General features: G+C 46.8%; 1 pseudogene; it reads right to left on the reverse strand.

The window, feature by feature from the left end:
* Positions 1-8,137: 8,137 nt before the first annotated feature.
* LOC101128504 (large ribosomal subunit protein eL33-like) lies at positions 8,138-8,469 on the reverse strand (annotated as a pseudogene).
* Between the last annotated feature and the right edge of the window lie 541 nt (positions 8,470-9,010).

Here is a 9,010-nt window from a genome sequence, read left to right on the forward strand (position 1 = left end):
AAAGTCTGTGTACTTTTATGCATAGGTTTGAGAAAGTGGATAGTTGTGCAGAAGTATGATTGAACAAAGCGGGTATGATCTCACGGTAATAAATTGGGGGCATGAGATTAGCAAGACCTGTTTGTTCAGATTATTCTTGGCGTCCCTGTGTGACATTCCTTCCACCCTGATATAGGGCAGGACACCTGCCACATGAGGGTTTTCAAGAGAGATAAGAGGATGACCTTCCTAGGCCTTATGGCCTGCTTCAGAGACGGGTGAGGGAGATGTGACAGTGGCTTTCCAGTATATGCTGTTTTCTCAACTTCCAAGGTGCTATGTTTGGGGGTTGGGTTTCCTATGCCCTATCAGTGCTTACAGTATGACAAGCAGCATGATGAGTGCTTTACAAAGCCTGCACTACATGTCAGGTAGTTTTTACTTATTTGTAAAATGAGCAATCTTCAGTTTAGAAAGACTGACCAAAGGCCCAGTCATACAGATAGACGGTAGAATCCGGAATTGAAACTAGTTTCCTAAGCTACAATGGAGTGAAGCAAAAAAAGGAACTAAAACTAGGTCTAGGCTGGTAGGCTGGGTGCAGTGGCTCACGCCTGTAATCCCAACACTTTGGGAGGCCGAGGCAGGTGGATCACGAGGTCAGGAGATCGAGACCATCCTGGCTAACACGGTGAAACCCCGTCTCTACTAAAAATACAAAAAATTAGCCGGGCTTGGTGGCGGGCGCCTGTAGTACCAGCTACTTGGGAGGCTGAGGCAGGAGAATCACTTGAACCCGGGAGGCGGAGCTTGCAGTGAGCCGAGATCACGCCACTGCACTCCAGCCTGGGCAACAGAGCGAGACTCCGTCTCAAAAAAAAAAAAAAGATTTTGAAGCATATGTTTCAACAGAGCAGATGGAGAAAGTTACGTCAAACGTCTTGAGAGGAGGACATGGAATGCCAAACACAAGGATCTAAAAACGGTAGTGGTGCTTTAATCCCACTGCCTTGGGACGGTGACGGAAATCAGGGACAAGAAGAAATACATTTCTTGAATCGGGCAGCTGAAAACCTAAAAAAATCGCTATCAAGTCCATTTATTTGTGTGTGTACATTTATTTATTTGTATTATTATTATTATTTGAGATGGAGTTTCGCTCTTGTTGCCCAGGCTGGAGTGCAGTGGCTCATCTCGACTCACTGTAAGCTCCGTCTCCCGGGTTCAAGCGATTCTCCTGCCTCAGCCTCCCGAATAGCTGGGATTACAGGCACGCACCACCACGCCCAACTAATTTTGTATTTTTAGTAGAGATAGGGTTTCTCCATGTTGGTCAGGCTGGTCTCGAACTCCCAATCTCAGGCGATCCGCCCACCTTGGCCGCCGAAAGTGCTCGGTTTACAGGCATGAGCCACTGCGCCCTGCCTGCATTATTATTTTTTAATGAGACGGTGGTCTCACTATGTTGCCCAGGCTGGTCAGTAACTCCTGAGCTCAAGCAATCCTCCTGCCTCGGCCTCCCAAAGTGCCATTTATATTTTATATACTCTAAAGGGCCATGGGGCAGATACAGCACAGGCGGAAAGTCAGCTTTGAGTTAAGCCTGTTGGAGATGTAACAATACCAGGCAGAAACCCAGAAAGATGGGGCGTAGGGCTGGGTGCAGTGGCTCACGCCTGTAAGCCCAGCACTTTGGAAGGCCAAGGCAGGCGGATCACTTGAGACCAGGAGTTGAGACCAGCCTGGGCAACATGGCGAAACCCCTTCTCTACCAAAAATATAAAATTAGCAGGGCGCGCACCTGTAGTCCCAGCTACTCAAGAGGCTGAAGTGGGAGGATCGCTTGAGCCCGGGAGGCGGAGCTTACGGTGGGCCGACATCGCGCCGCTGCACTCCAGCCTGGGTGATAGAATGAGCCCCTGTCTCAAAGAAATAAAAAGGAAAAGAAAAAAAAAGAAATGGAAGCTGTGTAGGACCGAAGACATCTGGGACGGAAGCTCACCCCCAGGAAGGCCTAGGAAGAGAGGCACCGGCGACGTGTCTGCACCACGCGTCACCGGCACGCGCGGTCCACACTCCAGCGCCGGCTCTCGCGAGAGCCCCAAGCGCGGAACCGAATCTGCAGGCGCGCCACCCTTTGCCTGCGGCACCCTTCCTCCAGCTCTCAGGGTGATGGTCGCGATAGTTGCACCAGCAGATGAGGGCGAAAACCTCTTGTGCTGCCTCCCCGTGACCGCCAGTTCCCGGACCACGTTCTCCCCAAGAGCCCAAGAAGGGCAGACAGCCAGGCGCGCTTGGCTGGTCTCGGGAGGAAGAAGTGGCGGAAGTGGGATTTGGGAAACAATCCTGGAGTCGGTGTGCTACGCATGCGCCGAGGGAAGCGGCCAGGCGGGTGGACTTGGTGACCGCGCTGAGGCACCGGCGGCCCAGAGGCCTATAGTCTCGCGCGCTGAACCGCGCGCTACGCGGAGATCACAGCACAGCCGATCCAAAGTCCAGTCACGTGACCCGCTCGTGGCAGTCCGTGTGGGGCGCTGTAGTAGCATTTAGTGAGTCAGGCGAACCTAGCGGGCTGCCGCCCCAGATCAGTTTCTCCGTCAGATTCCATTTCTCCAGGGGCACCTGAACTGGCGCGGTCCTCTGCGTCTTCTTGCTCCCTGGGGATGGGGTCCGGAGCCCCCTTCTTCATAGAAGGGAAAGAGATTTGAGCAGGTGGAAGGAACAGGTGCCCAGGACGCTGTCCCGACGCCCACACGATGCGCTGAGACCTGAGCTTACCCTCGCGTGTCCCATCGTGCGGTGGTTCTGTCGCGGCCCTATGGGGAGGGACTCTGTCAGACGGGGACGTCACGAGGCGGCCTTGCCGGGCAGGGTATTGGGGGTACCGGCTCCATAGTTTAACTCCGCCTAGTAGTGACCGCGTCTTTTTGCGGTTTTCCTCAGTCCTGTGGCCGGAGACCTCTCTCCCGCAATGGGGACGTCGTAGGAGGTCTTCTGTTTCCATGTTTAGGAAAATGGGAAACCTACATAGTTTAGTAACAAATTGAAAGAGTAGTCCAAAGTCTTCCAACAAAGACGACTCCAAGCCACCATGGCTTCCCTGGCAAATTGAACGATATATAAGAGGAAAACATAATTCCAGTCTTTAACAGTTCCAGAATAAAAGGGGGAAGGGAGATGAAAGCGGGTAACACTTTTAAACTTTTTAATGGCCTAGCATAACCCTGATAGGAAAACCTGACGAGAACAGCGAATGGAAGGAAAAGTGTATGCAAGTTTTGCTCATGAGTCTAGACGGAAAAATCTGTAAGCAAAATATTAGAAAAATCTAGTATTATGTGAAAGGAATAATACCATAGCCAAGTTATGTGGTTTTTTGTTTTGTTCTGTTTTGTGGGGTTTTTTTGAGACGTTTTGTTCTTTTTTTTTTTTTGAAACCTCCACCTCCTGGATTCAAGTGATTCTCCTGCCTCAGCCTCCCGAGTAGCTGGGATTACAGGCGTGCGTCACCACGCCCGGCTAATTTTTTTGTTATTTTTAGTAGAGACGGTGGCGGGGGTTTCACCGTATTGGCCAGGCTGATCTGAAACTCCTGACCTCAAGTGATCCACCCGCCTGCCAAAGTGGTGGGATTACAGGCGTGAGCCACCTCGTCCAGCCAAATTAGGTTGTTTTAACATGAGAAGACAAATTACTGTAATTGAAGATACTAATTAATGGAGAAAATATCATCTTAATAAATGTAGAATAATTTATTAAATTTAACACTTATTCATGATAAACGCTCATGGAAAACCAGGAATAGAAGAGAAATTAATCTTATAGAGGGTATCTGCAAAACACCATACACCAAACATCCTACCTAATGGTAAAGCGTTGAAAGCGTTTAAGAACTTGGGGCCTTTAACTCTACAGAGTTTCCCACAGTTGTGACTTTGTTGATTCCATATACATAGACCATTTCAACATGTTTCTCTGTGCTATTTCCTGCTAATTGGTATGGTTGGATTATTTTATTCCTTGGAACATAGTAATGATAATTATTTTGTAATCTGTATTATGATAATTCCAGTGTCTGAATTTTTTTCAAGGTTTTTTTTTGTTTGTTTGTTTTTTTTTTTTTTGAGACAGAATCTCACTCTGTCACCCAGGCTAGAGTGCAGTGGTTTGATCTCAGCTCACTGCAACCTCCCTCTCCAAGGTTCAAGCGATTTTCGTGCCTCAGCCTCCTGAGTAACTGGGACTACAGGTGTGTGCCACCATTCCTGGCTAATTTTTTGTTGTTGTTGTTGAGACGGAGTTTTGCTCTGTTGCCCAGGCTGGAGTGCTGGAGTGCAATGGCACGATCTCGGCTAACTGCAACCTCTGCCTCCTAGGTTCAAGTGATTCTCCTGCCTCTGCCTCTCAAGTAGCTGGGATTACAGGCGCCTGCCACCACACCCGGCTAATTTTTGTATATTTGGTAGAGGTCAGGTTTCACCATGTTGGCCAGGCTGGTCTCAAACTCCTGACCTCAGGTGATCCACCTGCCTCGGCCTCCCAAAGTGCTGGGATTACAGGCATGAGCCACCACGCCTAGCCTTTTTCAAGTTTCTTTTTGATGTTTATGTTGTGTATCATCCATGGCGTCTTTTCATTTTGCCCAAGCTGGACTCAATCTCCTGGGACTCAAGAGATCCTCTTTAGCTTCTCTAGTAGCTGGGACTACAGGTGCATGCCAGTGCACCCACAGTGTCTTGTTTCCTTGTGTGTTTACTTTTTGTTCTTGAAAAAGTATTTGTGAGAAAAAGTACTTGTGGCTTCATTTGGAGATCTTTGTTTGCTTCTGCTAGGTGCCTTGAAGCCCTTTCAGTCTGACACTAGCTTTCATGAGTTGAAGTTCTTTGGATCAAAGCAAATGCAGGTTACAAACCTGGGCAAAAGCTGCCCAGTGACCACATCTACTCAAAGACGGGATTTTATTTATTTATTTATTTATTTATTTATTTATTGAGACAAAGTCTCACTCTGTTGCCCAATCTGGAGTGCAATGGTGCAATCTCAGCTCACTGCAACCTCCCAGGTTCAAGTGATTCTGCTGCCTCAGCCTCCCGAATAGCTGGGACTACAGGCATGCACCACCATGCTCAGCTAATTTTTGTGTTTTTAGTAGAGATGGGGTTTCACTAGTTGGCCAGGCTGGTCTTGAACTCCTGACCTCATGATCTGCCCACCTCGGCCTCCTAAAGTGCTGGGATTACAGGCATGAGCCACCGCACTCGGCCAAAGATGGGATTTTAAAAATTTTGCTTTGCCTCCTCCCCACTCCCATTATAGTCAATGCAAAAGCAACCTTTCCCAATGTTCTGAGATGCTGGTCCACCTTCACTCTTAGGGCATAGCCTATGGTGTCCCAACTTAATATGGGAAGGGTCACCTAGTAGCATTTTTGCCATGGAAAGCCCTAGACGTTGGATGCTGTTTCCATGCCCTGTGAGGCTACTAAAAACAGAACTAGATGTTGCCTGACTAGCAAATATCCTCAGGGCAAGAATAGCTTTTGTGCTTCTCTGTTCCATTTGCTTCTCTGGGTTCTCACCTTCTCTTAGCTTTTATCCTAATAATTTCTTACTATCATATCAGCAACTCGATGTTTTGGGAAATGTGCCTTATATTTTATTCAGTCTCTTTATTTTATTTTATTCTTTTGTTTTGTTTTGTTTTGAGATGGAATCTCACTCTCTCACACAGTCTGGAGTGCAGTGGCGCAATCTCGGCTCACTGCAACCTCTGCCTCCCAGGTTCAAGTGATTATGCTGCCTCTGTGTCTTGAGTAGCTGGGATTATAGGTGCCCACCACCATGCCTGGCTAATTTTTGTATCTTCAGTAGACACGACGTTTCACCGTGTTGGCCAGGCTAGTCCTAAATTCCTGACCTCAGGTGATCCGCCTGCCTTGGCCTCCCAAAGTGCTCGGATTACAGGCGCGACCCATTGTGCCCGGCCTGTTCAGCACCTTTAGTCATTATCAATGGGCACATTGGTTGAATAAACCAGCCCATCATAACTGGAAATAGATGTTTGACATTTCATTCATTTTCTTCAGTCTGTTTATTTTATATCTGAAGATACATTACTGAAGGCTAAGTTCCTGTATCTTTTTTTTTTTTTTTTTTTTTTTTGAGATGGAATCTTGCTCTGTGGCCCAGGCTGGAGGACAGTGGCGCAATCTCAGCTCACTGCAACCTCCGCCTCTCTGGTTCAAGCGATTTTCCTGCCTCAGCCTCCTAAATAGCTGGAATTACAGGCGCATGGCACCACGCCCAGCTAATTTTTGAATTTTTAATAGAGTCAGGGTTTCACCATGTTGGTAATTGAATTTTGATAGGGAGATAGCCAAAGTCAGACTGATTTTCCTTATCCTTTTTAGTTGACAAGTTCTTTTTATATGGATAGGCCGTTTTTTTCAGGGTCAGACTTGGAGAAGATTTACTGTAATTAGTCTCTTAGCTGTTGGGTCCCTCTCCCACTAGCTAAGTAGGCAAAGAACAACCCCCAACTTCCAGGGAGAATGCAGGAAATCAGCTAATGTTTTTTGTTCTAGTTTTGTATCTTTTAGTGTTCACATGTGCATATACACATAGATATGATTGACGATGCAATATGGGTAATTATGGACATTCATTGTTTACCAGGTCCCCACTATGTGCCTTAAACTGTGCTGTGCACTTGATTTATACCTTTGAACGTAAGTTCTTGGACTTATGAAGCAATTAAAGAGCTAGATTTTCGAGAATAATGAAGCCAATTAAAGAACAGTGAAGAATAATGAAGTCAATAATTAGTGAATAATAATGAAGAATAATGAAGTCAATTAAAGAGCTAGATTTTCGAGAATAATGAAGCAGCCTATTTTTTTCTTTTTAAGAAAGGGTATGGTTCTGTTGCTCAGTCTGGAGTGCAGTGGTGCCAGTCATGGCTGACTGCACCCTTGACCTCCTGGGCTCAAGTGACCCACCCGGGCCTCCTAAAGTGATAGGCATGAGCCACCACACATGGCCAAGCAACTGTTATTTAATTAGAATTGTCATAAGTGCAGCTGTGACAAAGTACAGGGTGTTATAAAAGTGTAAAACAGAAAGACATAACCTAATTTGGAAGATTTGGGTAGGTTTCAATGAATAAGTTACAAATTAGTGAGAGAACTGAAGGAGGAACTGGCTAGGTGAAAAGTTGTGAAGTGAGCCTTGTGGGCAGAGGGAATGCAATGTGCAAAGGTCCTGAGATTGAACAGGGCTCGAAAACTTACAGGAATTGGAAAAAGGTTGGTGCTGTTGCAGCATTCTGAGCAAAGAGGAGAGTTGCCAAGATGAGTCTGGCCACATCATAAAGGACTTTGTGGGCAATGTTAAAGAATTGTGACATTGGCTGGGCACAGTGGCTGATGCCTGTAATCCCAGCACTTTGGGAGGGCCAGGTGGGCGGTTCACCTGAGGTCAGGAGTCCGAGACTAGCCTGACCAATATGGTGAAACCCTGTCTCTACTAAAAGTACAAAAAAATTAGCCAGGCATGGTGGCTCACGCCTGTAGTCCCAGCTACTCAGGAGGCTGAGACAGGAAAGTTGCTTGAACCCAGGAGGCAGAGGTTACAGTGAGCTGAGATCGCACCACTGCACTCCAGCCTGGGCGACAGAGCGAGACTCCCTCTCAAAAAAAAAAGGAAAAAGAAAAAGAAAAAGAATTGCGACATCATCCTGATAATAGAACAATTAGAAATTTTTTTAAGGTAGTAAGTTTTTTAATCCACTTAAAAATACAAGAGCACAGGCCAAGTGTGGTAGCTTGTGCCTATAATCCCAGCACTTTGTGAGGCCGAGGCAGGTGGATCACGAGGTCAGGAGTTCGAGACCAGCCTGACCAGCATGGTGAAACAACGTCTCTACTAAAAATACAAAAAAAATTAGCCAGGCATTGTGGTGGCGCGCGCCTGTAATCCCAGCTACTCGGGAGGTTGAGGCAGGAGAATTGCTTGAATCCGGGAGGCAGAGGTTGCAGTGAGCTGAGATCACACTAACTGCACTCCAGCCTGGGTGACAGAGTGAGACTCCATCTCAAAAAAAAAAAAAAAAAAAAAAACAAGAGCACAAATCCACGTTTATTTATTGACTTTTCTTTAGTTTAAATCCTTGAGGGGTCCAGCATCACTCAGATCTGTGTCCAATAGCCTTAGCAGGAAGATTGCTTCAGAATTTGCCACGAATCAGGCCACTGTTTCCGTGGGCCCAAGTTACCTTTACCCAGATTACTCTGGTTTTGTTTGGTTTGCTACCAGAAGTCACTGTGTTGTTCTTTGCTTTGTGTACATAAGCGCATCTCTTGCCCAAATAGACTTCTGTTTCATCATGGGCATAAACATCTTCACTTTTAAGAAGAGCAGTCTACTCCCTTTGGTTCCGGAGACCCTGCTTATAGCTGGCAAAAATGGCCTTGGACCACAGCTCTCCAGACATAGTTCCTTTCAGAAGTCCTGTTCCTATTCCCAGAAGGCCTCCACAGGAACCAAGATGGTGGGAACAGAATTACTAGAAATTTTTTAAGCCAGGGGAAGATGTGCTCACATTATGTTTTTTTGTTTGAGATGGAGTTTCACTCTTGTTGCCCAGACTGGAGTACAATGGTGTGGTCTCGGCTCACTGCAACCTCCTCCTCCTGGGTTCAAGCGATTCTCCTGCTTCAGCCTCCCGAGTAGCTGGGATTACAGTCATGCGCCACCATGCCAGGCTAATTTTGTATTTTTAGTAGAAGCGGGGTTTCTCCACGTTGATCAGGCTGGTCTCGAACTCCTGACCTCAAGTGATCCACCCGCCTCGGCCTCCCAAAGTGCTGGGATTACAGGTGTGAGCCACTGTGCCCGGCCAAATGTTGGGTTTTATAATGCAGTATTACTTAGCTGAAAATGGAGGATGGGCATGGGCACAAGTGGAAATGAAGACTCCAGTGAGATGACAGAGAGTCTAGCAAAAGATGAAGGCATTTTGAATAATAGTGATG

This window comes from Gorilla gorilla, chromosome 13 (assembly GCF_029281585.2).
Source record: "Gorilla gorilla gorilla isolate KB3781 chromosome 13, NHGRI_mGorGor1-v2.1_pri, whole genome shotgun sequence".
Lineage (NCBI taxonomy): Eukaryota > Metazoa > Chordata > Mammalia > Primates > Hominidae > Gorilla > Gorilla gorilla.